The 18,151-nt window shown below is 37.3% G+C and overlaps 1 protein-coding gene across 1 annotated transcript in view; it reads left to right on the top strand.

The window, feature by feature from the left end:
* The window catches only part of CELF2 (CUGBP Elav-like family member 2), a 548,030-nt gene that overhangs the window by 94,929 nt on the left and 434,950 nt on the right, over positions 1-18,151 (top strand). Inside the window, exon 2 of the mRNA XM_058804601.1 lies at positions 2,009-2,044. The gene's annotated coding sequence lies outside the window, so the exon portion shown is untranslated. The remainder of the gene's footprint in view (positions 1-2,008; positions 2,045-18,151) is intronic.

The raw sequence follows: 18,151 nt of genomic DNA, 5'->3' as shown, positions 1-18,151 counted from the left end.
GAATCTGGAGAGCAGGCACAAGGTTACTTTGTATTTAGATTAATGAATGGAAATTCTCTGCTTTAAATATTTCATATTGACTGAACAACAGTGATATTTCTGTGTTGCTCATATCCAAATGCTATTCAACTCCTACATTCTCCTAAGTAGCCATTGGCTCAGCTACCAAAATTTCTTTTCTCAAGTGGGATAATGCCATTCCTGGAAACATTCAAGGCCAGGTTGCTCTGGGTTCTGAGCAACCTGACCCAGTTGAAGGTGTCCCTGCATTGCAGAGGAGTTGGAGCAGATGAATTTTAAAAGTCCTTCCCACCCTAAACCATTCTGTGATTCTATAATATCATTTTCTTCAATGAAGCTCCACATCAGTCACCAAAGGAATAGTAACAGCACCCACCTCTCAGTACATCAAAAATTTTCTTTCCCTGCAGCTGTGATGGGCAAGGCCTGTGTACGACCTCGGTTATGGCTATCATCCTCTGTAGCTACGTTTTTCTTTGAAAGAAATAAAATCCCATCCAGTCATTTCATGACACCTTTTGAGTTCCATGGTGTTGGTAGCATGATAAGATTTTGCTTTCTAAACATAGACACCTCAAGTGAGTATTAATAACCTCCTAATGTTTTTATCTCATTCACATATAAGCCCAACTTTGAGCATGCAAATAACTTTTTGAAGTTGGTGGGAATTTGCCTGTGACATCCTACATTTGCTTTAGCCCAAATGTGCATTATTGGGGCACTTAATGATTTTTGTCCTGACCATTTTAATGCCCATTCTAGCATCTGTCATGCATGAAATTCCTCTTACTGACACACTTATGTGGATAATCTGGCATTTAACTCCTATCTGTACTGAGTCAGGTGCATTTTGCTTTCATCTTTATTCTAAGCCAATATGGTATTTTCTGATTACCTTTATCAATCTCCCTGTGCTAAATTTGAGTATATTCACTGAACAAACTGCACTATAAACAACCTGTTTGGTATGTAGATAAGAACTGGATCCTTGTAATCCAAAATTGTTATTACTTCAGGCCCCAAAAGTGTAATTTAAGATCAAAGCTTGAATTGGTATCATAAATGCAATTCAAATAAAAGGAAAACCTGAATGATTTTCAGATAAATAAAATCAGGCTAAATAAATGTAAATCTATAACAATTTAGCTCACATAATTTAGTGTATTTATTTAATTTTGTATTTTTTGTTAGGTCTACAAAAAGAAAGTACTCAAGGTGTTAATCAGTGGAACAGGTGAGAGCTGAGAGTACAAGTTTTTCCTAGTACTTCAGAATTTTATAACAATCACTCAATTTTTCTACTGTATGCAACAGTACAGTAATATAATATAATATAATATAATATAATATAATATAATATAATATAATATATATAATGTATATTCTAACTTCTAAATCTGATCTGCTACAGTTTCACACATTCTTTTGTGTGTTTTATTTTCCTATACACAATTTTCCTAGCTCATGTCCATTACTTTTCATATCTTTAATACTCATTGTTTTACTTCTTTTAGGTAAAAACAATTTAAAACATACACACAAAAAAGAGCACCATTAGCAACAAAATATTTTTAGGTAGTAAGGAAAAAAGAAGAAAAAAACGTTCTACAGTTTGATATGAATTGAAATGTTGATAAATAATAAAATATACATGATGGACCAGCTCTATAAACAGCCCCAGTATATTGGTCAGTGTTTTGAATATAATTTTGTTGTTTTCACTTAAATATAAACTGATGCAAGCAACAAAGTCATGCATGCAACTTTAGTTTAGTCTACCCATGATCATGCCAACTTATCAACAGAATTTAGTAAATAACCGAAATGGAATTGTACACTCCCAAACGTGGTTAAATTTTACTTTTTCTTTCTGTAATAAAGATTTCATAACATTTACAAGAGCTAAAGAGCTAGAAGAAAAGTGACAGCTAATATACATATTTTCTTGATCATCATTTGATAAATACATTTTTTCTTCTTTCCTTAGATATTCAGCTCTTTTCAACAGAATAACAAGGAGTAGGTAAGTTACAATGATGAATTATTCTTTCCAGTTGCATGTTCTATTTATAGCCTTTTCATTCATTAGAGCTTTTAATTTGTCTTGGGTTTGCTAGTTTTCACACTCTCATGTATTTTTTACAAAATAATTTATTGCAATCTATATTTCTTTCTTTTCAAAATTATAATCCAATTACTTTCTCAGTAAACAAGAATTTCTCCTTTCTATGTGAAATGAACTACCAGCCAAAGCAGTTTCTGATTAGACAAGCTAATTTTGAAAGAACAGATAGAGTGAAGCAATGAACTGGATAGAAATAATAATGGAACATACCTTGTTAGATAACAAATGGAACAGACTTTGGAGACAATTAATGCATGAGATACTTAATGCTGAGGTATGTTAAACAAATTTTGCCTTATTTATTTGCTGCTATAAATCATAGCTAGTTTCCTTAAATAATGTGCTCTAACCAAGCAGGTTACATCATATTTCTGTAAATAACTGCTGTGCTCTTTACTGGAAACCCCAGAAACCTTTTTAGGATGGGCATGTATATATTTATATATGCACAGATATAAATATAGACAGATCAATTGATTGATCCAGTAAGGGAAACTGGTCTAACAATGTTTGGAATTACTTTTGCTGGGAAATACTTGGTAATTTCATCCAATGGATAAATATTATTTCTTCTACTTTGGGTTTTTTAATAAGTTACAGATTGAGAGGTCATTACTTGCTGGGGCTGATTCTGTTTTAAGCCTTATGCTAAAGTAGCACTTTTTATTGGGTTTGTTGTGAAGAGAGGTGTGTCAGGCCTTGTTCCTCAATTTCCTGCACTTGAATGAATCCTACCTCCTTGACTCTGAGTGTCAGCTCTTTACAGTCCAGTTGGAATAGCATAAGGATGAGATCACTTATAAATAGGAGAAAACATCTTCCCTCACTAGCTTTGCGTACAACTCAAGTTTGAGAGCCATCAAAAAGACTTCATTTTAAAAGTGTGCTATTAAAGATATTAGCAGGAAGGTAGCAAAAACCACCAGTACCATGAACAGTTAATCCTTAGCCTTGAAGAAGGGAAGGCAGTCATGACTCTCTAACTCTTCCTGCAATCCCTGTAGGTACCCACATTATGCAGATTACACTGTTTTCCTGTGCTATTATAACTTCTACTAAACCAGTCCAGTTTTACCTAATGCTTTAATAATAAAGACTTCTGGAGTTGGTGTTTCTGGAGAAATAAAACCAATCCTCCTAAATGTGTGAATGGGCTTTATTACAAAAGTATTAACCCATTCCTTCTGTGTTTCCTGCTTCCTGCTTTCAGTTTTCAGCACTAATCACATGAATGGTAATATTTCTTGGTGAATGGTAGCCTATCTGTAAGCACAGCATATAGTGATTTTTTTTTTTTGCTTCCAGATACTTCCCCTTATTAACTTTCTTTCAGAGATTTTGCTGCCAAATCCCTCTTGTCTCTCCTGTCTGTATATGAAATCATCTCAAACTGCCTTCTCTCCCTTACACAAATTGAACCTTAGTACTGATCCAGTAAAATAATTTCATAGTTTCAACATACTACTTTACTTATGAATCTCTGCCTAATTCTGTATCATTTCTCATCTCCTCTATTCAGTTTTCCAATAAGGACTTTTGATTTCCTCTTGAGAGTTCCTACCTTGCAAGAAAGTCCGTTCCAAGATCATTACCTTTCAGGCCTTGTGATTTCTCTTAGAGTACCCACTCCTGTCCTGTGACTATCCAATTTACCTTGAGATTATTTTCATATAGATTAGAGCCCTTCTGCCTTTCAGAAGTCCTTAAAATGTCAGAGAACCACTCTGCCAGAGAACACACAAATGTAGTTACAACCGAATGACAAGTGTTAATAAACATGACCAAATCCAACTTGGCCTGCTTGCTCCTTCTCATTCTATATGAATTCAGTTAAGAACAGAACTTAAAGATTTAAGAGGCATCTAGGTTAGTGGAAAGGTAGGTCACAGACAAGACATTAATTGCATGTGTTATTTGTACATCCTATTTTCATTTCTCATGGGATCTGTTGCCAGAAAAAGACTTTTACCTTCCCATGTCTCAATCAGAACCTCCAGGTGCTGCATACTCCAGTCAGATGTAACATAATTTAATAATTGCTGTAATGTGGGCTTCTATTTGGATATTATTTTCTTCCTGGCCAGCTGTAGGTGCAGAGCAAAAGATTTAGCACCCAGGCAGGTTGTGCTTTAAGATTCAGCATGTGCAATGAAGGGATAGAGACAAGCCTTGGAGCTCAAATTGAAATCTCTCACATGGAAACACCAAGGCTGATGTGTTGCTATTTTAGCCTGAATAAGTTGGAGAGACAAGGGTGGAAAGACCCCTGAATGCAGTAACCAGGGTGATGGGAGAGCAAGAACCATTCTGAGGAGGAGAAGAACTGATGGAAGCAGATTGTAACAGGAACCAGCAGTGATTTCAAACAATTATTTTATCAAAGCTCCTCCAGCACAGCCCTGTGTGGGGCCTGGGGACCAGGGAGATCTCTGAGGAGTGATGGTGAATGATCTTCATTGAAAGAAGATCATTCTTTCAATGAAGATTTCAAGGCTTGCCTGTATTTCATTAGAAAGTTGAGTAAAATCAGCTCATTTCTGGGAAATCATTCTGCTTTGATGAACCACCGTTTTCTGTAGGAAGACAAATATTCTGTTGATTATTTTGACCATCCTAATTTTCAGATCTTGTGCTATTTCTCTCTGCTCTTTGACTTGCAGGAATTGCCATTTTTAGTTACATTTGCACCTTGCCTCAACACTGGCTGGAGGCCATAGATTACAGCACAAATAGCCGTAGAAATTGAGAGATTTTGGGTGGTTTTTGCTTCCTATCTAATTAATGAACCCCCTAACTAATGCTGCCAGAAACTGAGACTGTCACATGACTGATCAGTCCTGAAAAATGGAACCATAATGCAACATTTCAATGTTGATATGTTCAACATGTTTCAATATATTTTTTGGTATTGCTGGCATAGAAATATAGCACAACAAAACATTAAATTGCTAAGTGGGGATAGTTTATACCCAAGCAAAGTACAATCACAAGTGCTGACACTGTTCTCCTCTCTTTTGTGGCAAAGCTGATTTAAATTTAAGTTTAGTTCACACTTTTTAATTTATTTCTCCTTTTAATTTCCTCTTTTCATATAGGGAAAATTATGATCTTATGAAGCTGACATTAAACGATCAAACAATATTGAACAACCTAATGAAAATCTTAAGCAAAAGTCATTGTGAATTAGGTATTTGCTAAACTGACAACACAAGCCTTTGTAAACCTGATATTGTTCTTATGTAAACTCATGAATGGAGACTTTCTCAAATAAATTACTTAATAACATTAGAGTCATTGGCTGAGTAAATATATCCCAGGGGCGCATACTAAGATTCCTGAATTTAAATGTTGAATAGAACTTCATATTTGTCACCTTTACTAACGAGTTTTTCCTTATGAAATCATTATTAGCATGAAAAAGTTAAATTTTGTATCTAATTTCTTGAATTAATGCTGTTTGAAGACCCTAAGGGTTTGAAAGTTCTTTCACTGGAATTCATCATTTACATAATTTTCATAGCCCCAACACTTTGCTCTCTGCTATGAATGCACATTGAGGGGTTTTTATGCATTAAAGCAGCAACTCCTATTTTTCTCCACACAAAACAATTAAGAGAAGAATAACAGGTAATAAACATTTTTAATCTTTAATATTACATTAACAGTGAAGTGCCATATTTCATGCTTTCACAGCCACATTGCATGCTGAATGATGCATTTTTGGTCCCTCACTATGAAGATATTTGATTAGAAAAGAAAAACAATTGAGTTATTTGAGATCAGTGGAGCTTTCCATCATTTCCTGCTTGAGAAACTTGCGAGTGCACAGCAGCATGGCCAGATTTTTAAGCAGACTAGACCATATTTTCTCAACTCTACATTATCATAGCTCAGCCATGATCTATGAGTGTTTACTTGATTTTTTTTTTGTTGCTAATATAGCTTATTATATGGGAGATTTATTCTCTTTTAAGCTGAAAGCAGCACTGCACAGTTTCTGACCAAAATCTCCCGTGATGTTAACCTCTCCTCTGCCTACTGTAATAATAATTTATATTACTGCAGGTCTTTTGTGCTTGGGGTCATGGATATGTGGTAGAAGTAAGAGATATGGCTAGGATGGACCCAAAGTGGAAAACCAAATTAGCAGCAAAGAGAGATTTAATATCTGCATCTTTTGGGCTCAGCATTGCTGCAAAGGAAGCATGACAGTCCAGACAGAGTTTTGCACAGAAAAACTGAACTTATCTCTGTGTCAGGGCTGAACTTGTTTGAAAACAGCCTACAAGTAATCTTTATGTGGTGGACAAATCTGTTCCCCAGTTTAACAACGTGCATAAGAATTTTTATTGTTATTGTTGCTTTTGCTGTTATTATTACTATTATTATTATTAATAATAATAATAATATTAATAATATTAATTATTATTATGATGATGTCTGTTCACAGTGAAAGCACTAATGTAAATGATGCATTCTGGTTTGTGGCAAACTTTTGGTAGGATTCAATATGAGATTAAGATTCCAATCTCAGATATTCATTTCTCACCCCACTATGGGTATCTAAAAGGCCATTGTACCCACATAAAATGAACTGACTTTAACAAATGCTTCTCCCTTGGATGGGATGGGAACACATTTAATGGAATTACTTCTATATTTTCAATATTTAAAGTTAAATCTGAAGCCAAATGTGATCTTTGAGTTTGATTCATTTGCCCATATATTCATATCTAGTACTATTTTGGAAGCCTACTGTCATGTGCTCATATAATAAAAGAATTTATGCCACCTTCTTACAGCAGCCCCTGGAATTAGTCTCTACTATCCCAGCTCAAAATAAAGAAGCAAACTCATGTAGTTTAAACTGAACATAATTTACCTTGCACTTCTAAATATAATGCAATGAGGTGAATATTGACTCTTTTTAAAGCCAGTTTACTGTGTGTCAGATATCCTCCAATCTTCTTCAAAGTTTGTGTAAAAACACACTCTTGTTTTTCTATAGAAGTAAAATCACACATCTGTGTGTTTTCACCAGTCACAAAACATACAGAAATATCTTCTTGGTGCATTATCTAGATTATTCCTGTTGTTTTCCAACAGCAGTTTCTAGTGTCACATTATGTGTTAATCTTGCTTCCCTTCCCACCTAGGGACAATACCAAAGGGTCTCAGGGATGCAAAATAAAAACAGTCTTGAATATATAGTTAACTATTAAATCCAGATGTTACAACTTTTGCTGAACAGTGCTTGGTGTAGGAAGGTCTTAAATCAAATACTGGCAGAGAATGAGCCAATGAAACCCTGTAAGCCTGTCTTTTGAACACCAGCAGCTTCCCTTCAAACCTTGTCCAACATCTTCTCTCTGGACAAATCACTCTACCTGACAGAGTGGAGGAAGTCCAGTCTGTGTGATCAACTGTGCGCAGTTTTAAATTCCCTACAAATCATGTTAGTGCTTTGAAAACATGTGGTACTGCAGGAATGAGCCATTTCAAAGTTATTCATTTTGGACTCCAAACGAACAACCTCAGAACAGCTTGTTGGAAGCCCCTGGCACTTAGTTACGGTCAAATTTGATGATGGTTTGTAATGTGCATGTCAAAAGGAGGTCAGCCATTTGAGGCTGCTCGCTCCCAACCTTCCTTTTCCGTGAGCCAAATCGCTGCCCAGATGCTCGTCGAGCCTCATTACCACAACGCCAACGTTATCCAGGTTCAAATGTGGGGCTTGCTCTAGCTCCAAGCACACACTAAAGCCACTGAAAAACTCCATCAAGGACTGCTATGCTGCTCATGGGCGCCAAAATTCAGCTGGCTCCGAATTTCGAGGGATTTTGAGCCGTTTGCTCTGCCCTAGCTCGCTGTGTTGTACATTCTGGTTCGTGAGGAATCAGACATTAAATGAATATAGATGTTTGGGCTTGTTTGGCAATTCCCAATAGCTAAACCCCCAAACCAGAACTTTTCAAAATTTCTTCTAATTTCTGTGCACTCTGGATGCAGCTATTGGAAAACCAGCACCTGACATCCATTGCCCTACTAGGATTCACCAAAATTGTCACCCTGTGATGATGTGTTCTTCAGGCATAATTGTTTGTCTCTGATTTGCAGTATCTCCTGGTAACCCAGGCACTCTCCTTCTTTATCCATTCCAACAATAATGGACAAAAATTGAAAGAAAAGCACTCATGAAACTCAAATTAAAACATGTAACTCAAATCCCATAGCAAGATTTGACTGATTATAAATCAAAAGTATTTGGACTGATTTTAGGATTTCATGAAAATATATTGCTGCTTTGTAAACCAAAGCCATGAAAAATATGACTAATGGTACCAAGACAACAGTAGCTAAGTAATCATATCTGTTTATCTATTCTAGCTTGAATAACTCAGATATGTGTTCCATTTCACTACAATTAGTGCACTGATTTTAGGTTTGTTGATCTAAGTTGCATCTATCTATCTATCTATCTATCTATCTATCTATCTATCTATCTATCATTTATCTACCCATCAGAAGATCTTGAAGGCATACCAAACTTGAGTTTCATTGAATCATCCCACTATTTGCAGCTTTTTTAAATGTATTTATTAGATAGAATGAAAAAAATATCTCATTTATTTAAATTTCTCTCAGGGTTGCGTTTTTCCTTTTTGCACACTAGTACCTTGTAATGTTACTTCGACAAAATACACACTTCTCAGGAAATTTTACTTATTGGTGTAGAACTGTGTCATAAGTTGGAGGAGAATATTCATGAACAGCAAACACTATTATTTGTTCTATGGTGTTTTCCTGTCATTTTGACTTTCTCTTCCTTAGTTTTTCACTTTCTTTTCCTTAGGTTTAGATTATCCTTTCCTTAGTTTGGGTACACAGCAAACTTCCCCATGTCATTTACTGTCACCATTGTCATTTCTCTTGTGTGACACACATTTTGTCTTTCCTCTATTCAGAAATGAGAAGATGGATGGTCAGGAAAGATTTCTTTTATTCTGATTCTGTTTTATTTTTGTAGCGTGTAAGTTCATATTTTTTCCAGTGGTTTTCATTGATTTGAATTGCTGTAACAGGTACTTAGTGCAAAGTCTGAGCTTGTACAGTAATTAAAGTGAGAGAATCTCAAGCTATTTAACTTAATAAGGGGAAGTTAACCGACTTGATCAGAGTCTAATACTTGCAGAGGGAAGAATTTCTGATATTCATTGACTCTTTAATTTAGCAGAAAAGTATATAACAAGATCCAGGCAATGGAGATGAAGCTTGACAAATTTAGAGGTAGAAATAAGATACTCAGAGTGTAATTAACCGTCACATCTTCCCTACAGATGTGTTAGACTCTTTGCTGCCTGCAGTTTTGAAGTCTTAAAAGTATTCTGACAAAATCTCAATATTCAAATTCAATTTACTGCCTGGTTGTGATCATGATAAGCTGAGATTCCTGATGTATATTGTGCAGAAGTGCAGGAAAGTAGCTTTGCAAGCCTTATTGGGTTTCACCCATGTTTACAGCAGAATCCTCCATTGAAGTTCTGGTTTCTAGTGAAAATTATACAGGAGGAATAATAAATAATAGTTGTTATTATTATTTTTTTAAATAATCATTTAAAATTTATAATAACCCCTAATATAAAGGCTGTTGTATTATTATGCACTATGGAGACACAGGTGCCTTCTTCTCAACAGCCCGACTTTGACTAAGCATGGTCCATTCTCCAAGAGATTAAAATAAGACTATGAATGTGGATTTGATTTCCTGGTGGAAAAGCCCTATTAAAATCAGTCTTTACTCAAGAAAAAGCACATGTTCACCCCACACATGTTAGGAGTGGGATTCAGGTCTACAGATTAGACTTCTCATTTGAGCCAATTGTCAAGTTATGCCAAAATATTCTTCACAGAGTCAACAGGAAAGGGCTTACAGAGGCAGGTCCTGCCTATAAAAGTTTAGATTTTAGACCAAAGTTCTGGGCCAAAACCCCTTTCTGAAACAGCCTGTTTCTTCTCTTTATCTGTGTAATGTTTCTAAGACATTAAATCTCTAGCTCCAGTGACTATTTTGGATTTCAGGAAAATGCATAAGTAGACCTCTGACAACCTTCAAAAATTGCAACTTCCCATTTGCATTTTGCTCCCTAAATAATTGTGAGTGCTGTCTAGATGCAACACTTGACAGACCTTCTCTTTTTGTCTTTGAACTCACAGTCCTCTTAGGTAAGCTCATTCTTTTAAAAAATTTTGGAGGGATTTGTCAGGCTAATTGTAGGCTTCTTGGGACAATTATCCTCAATTCACTTTACATTCAAAAAAAAAATTGTTTTCAGGGCATGATTCACATCCTGGAATGTACTGCTAGATATGAACTGCATTCTAACAATGTCTTTTTCCCTGTAACCACTAAGTCAGGTTATAGAAATTAGTTAGGGTTTAGATATTGACACGGGAGACATCTGAAGTTAGATCACATTATCTTCCAAAGGTTGTCATGCCAAACTTCATCTGGTCAAATTAAAAAGGGTTGAACAGATCCACATGTAAATCAATGCATCTTGGAATAACAGTAAATGAGTTTTTTACAGCATTGCATGCATCATTCATTGACTATTTTAATACAGGAGAGAAATCCTGTGTAACACAATGGCAAAAAAAATGGAAATAAATTTTAAACACACTGCAGAGAATTTTTCTTCTGAATAAATCTTTAATATGAAAATGGCACATCATATGTGAGGTTCCATCAGTATTTCTGGGACTCAGGGTTATTATGCTTTGGAGTGTACACATGACATTTGGGTACTTAAAAGTGATTGAATGTTAGGAAACTACATCACATCCCTCTCTTTGAAAATCTGCTCCCAGAGCTCATATCCTGGAAAAGTCCTGGGTCATGGGTATAAGGACAAAGAGATGAGGAGAAAGGGAAAAGATGTTACCCATAAGGTCATAAGGCTTCTTTTCATTTTGAGAGAATAGGTTTTTAAAGTCAGGAAAAGATTTGGAAGAGAATATCAAAGCTTTGAAGGTGGAGATTTCTTTTTCCAAACGGATTTGGAGTGGAGGAAAATGGAGGTATTGAAGAGTTCCAGGTGTAAAGGCACAGGCATTGGGACTATCCTGATATGACCAAGAAAAGAAGAATGGTAGAAGATGAAAAGAAAATGTAAACAAGTCCTGGGACAAGGTTCGTCCTTTACATTGAAAGACATTAAAATGAAAATGAGCTCATCCCTTGGTAATCTCAGACCTCAGAGATAAGGGAAGAAGTCTGGAGAAAGGAAGATTTCCCCTTGGTCATGAAGGGTTGGGCTAGAGGACAGCTAGACAGATTTAACACCCATAAATCCATGGGCCCTGGTGGGATGCACCCACAGGTGTAGAAGGAGCTGGCAGAGGTTGTTCCTGAGCCACTTGCAAACATCATTAAAGTCATGGCAAACAGGAGAGGTGGCTGATGCCTGGAGGAAGGCCAATGCCACTCCCATCTTCAGAACAGGCAAGGAGGACTCAGGAAACAACCAGCCAGTCAGCCTCACCTCCATCCCTGGGAAGGTGATAGAACAGCTCGTTCTGGAGGTCATCACCAAGCATGCAGAAGAAAAGAAGGTCATCAGGAGTAGTCAGCATGGATTCACCAAGGGGAAATCATTCTTGACCCATCAGACAGCCTTCTATGATGGCATGGCAGGGTGGGTCAATGGAGGGCAGTGCATGTTGTCTGCTTCAACTTTAGCAAGATTTTGACACTGCCTGCCATAACATCCTCATAGATAAACTCAGGAAATGAGGATGGGATGAATGGACAGTGAGGCTGAATAGCAGAGCTCAGAGGGCTGTGATCAGCAGAGCAGAATCCAGCTGGAGGCCTGTAGTCAGTGGCATTCCCCAGGGATCAACATTTATTTAGCTTCTCTTTTCCAGTCTTATTTCACTTGTTTACCTATGGCCTGGATAAAGGGGTAGAACACACCCTCAGCAAGTTCACTGGTGACATGAAACTGGGGGGAATGGCTTGATACACCTGAAGGCTGTGCTGCCATTCAACTGGACCTTGAGTGGAGGTTGGAGAATTTGGAGACTGGGGGGAGTGGCTTGATACACAGGCATTCCCCAGGCTTGGTACACCGGCATTCCCCGGGGATCAGTACTTATTTACCTTCTCTTTTCCAGTCTTATTCCACTTGTTTACCTATGGCCTGAATGAAGGGATAGAACACATCCTCAGCAAGTTTGCTGGTGACACAAGACTGAGGGGAGGAATGGCTTGATACACCTGAAGGCGGTGCTGCCATTCAGCTGGACCTTGAGTGGAGGTTGGAGAATTGGGTGTAGAGAAACCTAATGATGTTCTACAAGGGCAAGTGTTGTGTCTTGCACCTGGAGAGGAATAACCCCAAGTACCAGGACAGGTTGGGGGCTGACCTGGCAGGGAGCAGCTCTGCAGCATCTCTAGAGAGCTCTTTCCCACTGAGAACCTGTTAATCCAGCCCATATAATTGCATCAAAGTATGACTGGCTCATCTTAATGCAACTTTAATGCCTTTCACTCCTTCTGCCTTGGAAGCAAGTGAATTTAGTTCAACTCTGTGCTTCTGAATGGTTTCTCAGGAGTAAGTGGCTTTGAATTTTAGTCTTGATACCGTTTCAGAGCAAAAGCTTCCTAAGGGTTGGCTCTAGTAAGTAAACACAGCAGGAAATCCAGCTGTGAGTTGCTCTGTAGGCTTGGCTGTTTGTTGAGAATATCTTTTGAAGTTCTCAGATTCATACCCTATCACACTAAAAAGCAACACCAGGTAGCATCTCCTGGCAATGTTCATGTACTTGCTAATAAGGACTCCTCAAAACTATCAAGTTGCTACATAGAATTCTCAAGTGGTGGAACTGTCATAAAGTAACTATTTACATTTTATTTCCACCAACCTGCGATAAAATTTCACACTGCTCCGGTAAGATTGAATTTTTAACCCATACAACAGCACTTTTACCCAAAGCAGAAACAGAAAAAAAAACATTTCCTATTGTGAATCTTGTCACAACAACTTGCTGTTGGCCCATTTCTAAGTTTTATTTCCTTAGAATGCATCAGAGCTACCAGTCTGGGACATTTGAAAATGTAATTGAGCTTGATAGCAAGCGATACAGTTAATTCTGTTGGTAAATGTTGTGCAGTGCTAATTGCTAGTTCTAAATTTAACAATTAGTTTAGAAAATCTGAAGTGCAATTTATAATGGGATATAAGCTGCAGGCTTCAGCTTGTACCAGCTTTTTTATTATTATTACTTATACCCGTTTAGGAGGACGCAGCAGAAAAAATTTAACCAAGAATCAAGATGCATGCCTAATTTAACTTCAACCAAATTTGGCTATATATCTAGTAAATTTTCTATGGCTGCAAAACATGTTCTAACAAATTAAGCTTGTATCAAGTATTCTGCTTTCTACAGTTTGTAATTATACATTAACTGATATTGTCATCCTAAACTTCATTAAATTCTTTAAAATTGTCATTGATGTTGTCTATCAAAGGAGTAGATTTGTACAGGTCTGTGTTGTCCCTTCTTTTAAAGGGAAATGTTGCCATATTTCAGCATATGGGATTTTGAAACCTGAAATGACTCATGCAGATTCTGCTTTGGACATTCTTCATGCAAATGTCTTTGGGATAATAAAACATTAGGAAGAAGGAATTAAACCTGAGATGATAAAATTAAATCACATTTTCCTCACATTAAAGATTTTGTGTTGCAGAATCACTGGATAGTTAAAGTTGAAAGAGATCTGGACATCTTTTAGTTGACTTGGAATTGTTCAAGTCCAGGTTGGATGGGGGTCTGAGCAACCTGGTCTGGTGGAAGGTGTCTCTGCCCATGGCAAAGGAGTTGGAACAAAAATAACCTTCAAGGTCCTGTCCATCCAAAACCATGCTATGATTCTATTCTATTAAATCCCCTGCTCAAAACAGAGTCAGTTATTGTAGATGACCCAATATTATGCCCAGAAATGTTTTTGACTCCACAACCTTTCTGGGCAACCTCTTCCATTTTCATGCCACTCACAGGAAAAGAGTTTAAATGGAATCTCCTGTACTTCAGTATGGGTCTGTGGCTTCTTGCTCAGCCACCTGATCCTTCTTTTCTCCAGGCTGGATAACCTCAGCTCTCTCAGCCTCTCTCTGTTTAGGAGATGTTCCAATTCCTTAAGTATCTCAAGCGCCTTTTGCTGGACTTCTTGCAATGTCAATGTCCTTGTTCTGTCTTGTTCTGGGTAGCACAGAGTTGTGCACAGCACTCCAGAGGTGTCCCCACTGCTGAACAGAGGGCCAGGATCTCCTCCCTGGACCTGCTGGACACTTTCTGCCCACTGCAGATGGGGAAACCAACAGCCTGGTTTGCCACCAGAGCGCACCATTGGCTCTGTTTTCCAACTGTTTGGACCCCAGCATGTGTTGGTGTGTGGAATTGTTCCTCTCTGTGTGCAGGGCTCTCAGTGTGTTCATGAGGTTCAAGTTGTCCAATCTCTCCAGCCTGCTGAGGTTTGTCTGGATGGCACCACAACCAACTGGTGAATTCCATCACTCCTCCCAGTTCTATAACACCTGTAAATTTATGAAGTGTGCACTTTGTCTCATTAACCAGGCCGTTGATAAAGCTGCTGCACATCACTGGCCTCCACATTAACCCCTGGGATGCTTCACTTATCTTTTCTACTTATTCTACATTTATCCTGATTTCTGTCCCTTTCAAGTATGCAAATCTGCCCTTAGCCTTCCTTTTCTGTTCAGATCTTTAGATAGAGTAGTGTAGAGATACTTTAGTTTTTCCATTGGCAATACACATAACTGGATTTACCAAGTTACATAACCCTAGACAGATCTACTTTTGAGAAAGGCAAGATCCTTGGCTAGGATAAACCACCCTGTTTCATTAAGTGTGTCCTGCCAGACTTGCATTGGATGAATATGGCTCCAAAATCTCCTTTTGAAGTGAGTGAAGTCCTTATTGCCATCCCTGTGGAATGTGAAAAATTGAATTCCTGATGTCATTTTTTAGGTAGTACAGAGACAAGAATTTTCCTTACCAAAAGGGTATTATAGTTTTTTAAACTATACAGTTTAAACTACTGTGCTTCAGCATGAGGGAAAATAATGATGAAAAAATGATCACACAGTAAATAATTTTCAGCCCACAGAAAGAGCATTTTTGCTCTCCCACACAAGTCCAAGAGTCATAAAAAAACTCGAGACTGGTAATGATAGCTTGATTTTCTCCTGCACTGCCCCAGCCCAAATAGTGTAATTTTCCTGTCATATAAAAATATCTGAATGACAACAAGGCAATACTGTAGTTCTGCACCCTGCTTAGTATCGACCTTAGGTGTGAATTGCCAGTTCATTACTCTGAGGAGACAGTTACCTGTCTTCTCTTCCACTTAACCTTTCTTTACATAGAATAACTCAGGTACCTTGTGCCTCTACCTGCCCTCCATCACACTCCTCCTGCCATGCAGAGCACAACAAAAACTCGAGTGACCCTAATGGCTCTCGCCCCAGGTCCTCAGGGGATGGGCTGAGATGGAGTGAGGTGTGCATCACACAACCACAATGGGCACAGCAGAAGGGGGAAAGGGGGAGGATATTTCACCTTGCCTTCAGCTCTAGGATGTGCTTAATGGATTGAACACTTTTTAAACCAACACACGGTGCCCTGTCCAAGCCTGTGCATTCTTTTCCCTTTCAGCGGCAGGTTCAGAATCTGACATTCATCTTTCTGAGTGAGGAGAAAATAGGTTAAATGGAGTAAAAATGTTGCTGTGCTAAAGATGGCTTGCATCCACTACACCACCTGTTTTGTGGCAGTCTTGCGCAGGATTGCTGTGGCATTCACATCCCCAGTCTGGAAATAACACACACCTTTTGTGGTATTGCTGTGACACCTTGCAAGACCTCTTTGCTGAAAGCCAGGTGAATTAAATGAGCTTAAAAGCAATAAACTATATACTTTACCCTATCATCATTGAAATTAACAAGATTATACTTCCAGCCCCTTTCAGAGATTAAGGTTAGTTCCAAGCATTATGTGTGACTTTTAGTGTTCTCTTTGTACTCTACCAAAGGAACAATAAATTGTTACTACAGTCCATAAAATCATTGTAAATATAATACATCTCAGTTCATAGCTTTGTTAGGATTTTATATAACAAAGATGAGCCTTTAAATTATGAGCAGTATTTCACCCTTTTATTGGTTGAACTAAAGGTTTTTATCTTGCATTTGTGAAGGGACAGTTAAGACATAACTTCCAGGGTTCTCATCAAATGGATTTAGAAGATTCCATATCAAAAAAGCAAGAGAGGCAAAGGGTCACTAGACTTCATCAGATAATTGTAAAAATTACAGAGATAGTGTGGGTATTAGTAAAATTTCACCACTGGGCATTGCAAACATCATCATTTTATCTACTTTAAGTGCCCAGCAAGGATTTTAATAGTCAGCATTTAGATGAAAGAACACAAAATATTGTGATGATATTAGATACAAACCAGGTAGGAGGCAAGGAGTTAAGGTGAATACAGGCAGCTTCTGAGCAGCTTTTCTGCAAAAGAAAGTACAAAAAAATATTTTTCACATTTTACCCCTCAAAACTAATGCAATATTAAAAAGATAACTTCAATAAAACCAGAAAGAACTCACAACTAATAATGCAGAGTTTGTCCAAGGCCTGGTATGAGTCCTGTCACTGCTGGTTGCAAAGCTCTTATGCCTCCATGTATTCTTATTGCTTTTTAAAGCAATCTGGACTTGAAAGCAATCCAAAGTTACATTGTTATGTTGTAAATTGATGTACATCAGCATTAAACCAGTCATTAGTGTGAAGGAAACCAGAAGAAGACAGGGAGGACATAAATTATTCAGTACACAGGGCAGCAGCATTCAGCATAATATTTTTCCATATGCTTCCCTTTTTAATATAAAAAAATAAATGTGCACACATATGCACACACAACCACAGTTACAGACATTTTCTATCAACCCTTCAATTCTGAGCCTCTCTGAGATAATATCACTCAGATTTAATCCAAATGCTTGTCCAATTGTTTTCATAATGACATTATTGTATCATTGGTATTTGGTGAGTAGAGGGACAAATATGCTAAGTATGGTGTAGACTAAGAGGTTCCCATGGTAAGGTTTTCAAACCTCTCAGGTTGTGACCTGTTGTTTTTGTTAAGAACATGATTTGTTTAAAATTAAATATTTTTCACTATTTTAGCCATCATATATTGTACTAAGATCAATAGACCCCATTTGTGTTCTTACCTTTCATGGCTCTAATTAATTATCCTACATGTTGAAAAAATACTCAGCAACTTTACAGAGAAATTACCCCTGCAACTAGTCATAAGAGAAAGATGTCTTAAAAGGGATGTCTTATAACCCAAGAGTGTACCAGAGGAGAAAAAAAAAAGGCTCTTCTCTATTAAAGAAATAGAAATCATCATTTTTTAAAATCCAATTTTCTTTTACAATTTTCCCTGTATTTAATGTACAAGCTGCACTGAGTGAAAACTTAATTTGAACCAGGCAATGTCATTTTCAAATTTATAATCAATAATAAAAAAATGTTATCATGTATTTCTGGTGCCACAATGGAACATTTATGAAGCTGTATCTGTCCACTCCCATTTGCATGAAATATTTGTGGTCCTGCCATGAGTCACAAACCTCAGGACTTAAATTTGAAACACATGCTTCCTAATAGCCTCTCTTTAATAATGTATCTGTGTTCCTAATCAATGTGAGTGAAATGTTTTTATAATTTAATAATAAAGTGGGTGCATTCAGAATCTTGAACAGGTGAGGATAAATCATGTTTGCCTGTGAATAACAGCTTTTATCATTTACTCAGTGGGATCGTAATGTATTCTTTCAATCTACACCAAAGGTAGTAGCAGGAAGCTATTTTATAGATTTCTTGGTAATCTGAGCTGATGTTATACCT

This window comes from Ammospiza caudacuta, chromosome 5, assembly GCF_027887145.1.
Source record: "Ammospiza caudacuta isolate bAmmCau1 chromosome 5, bAmmCau1.pri, whole genome shotgun sequence".
NCBI lineage: Eukaryota > Metazoa > Chordata > Aves > Passeriformes > Passerellidae > Ammospiza > Ammospiza caudacuta.
This window is presented reverse-complemented; position numbering and strand designations above follow the sequence as displayed.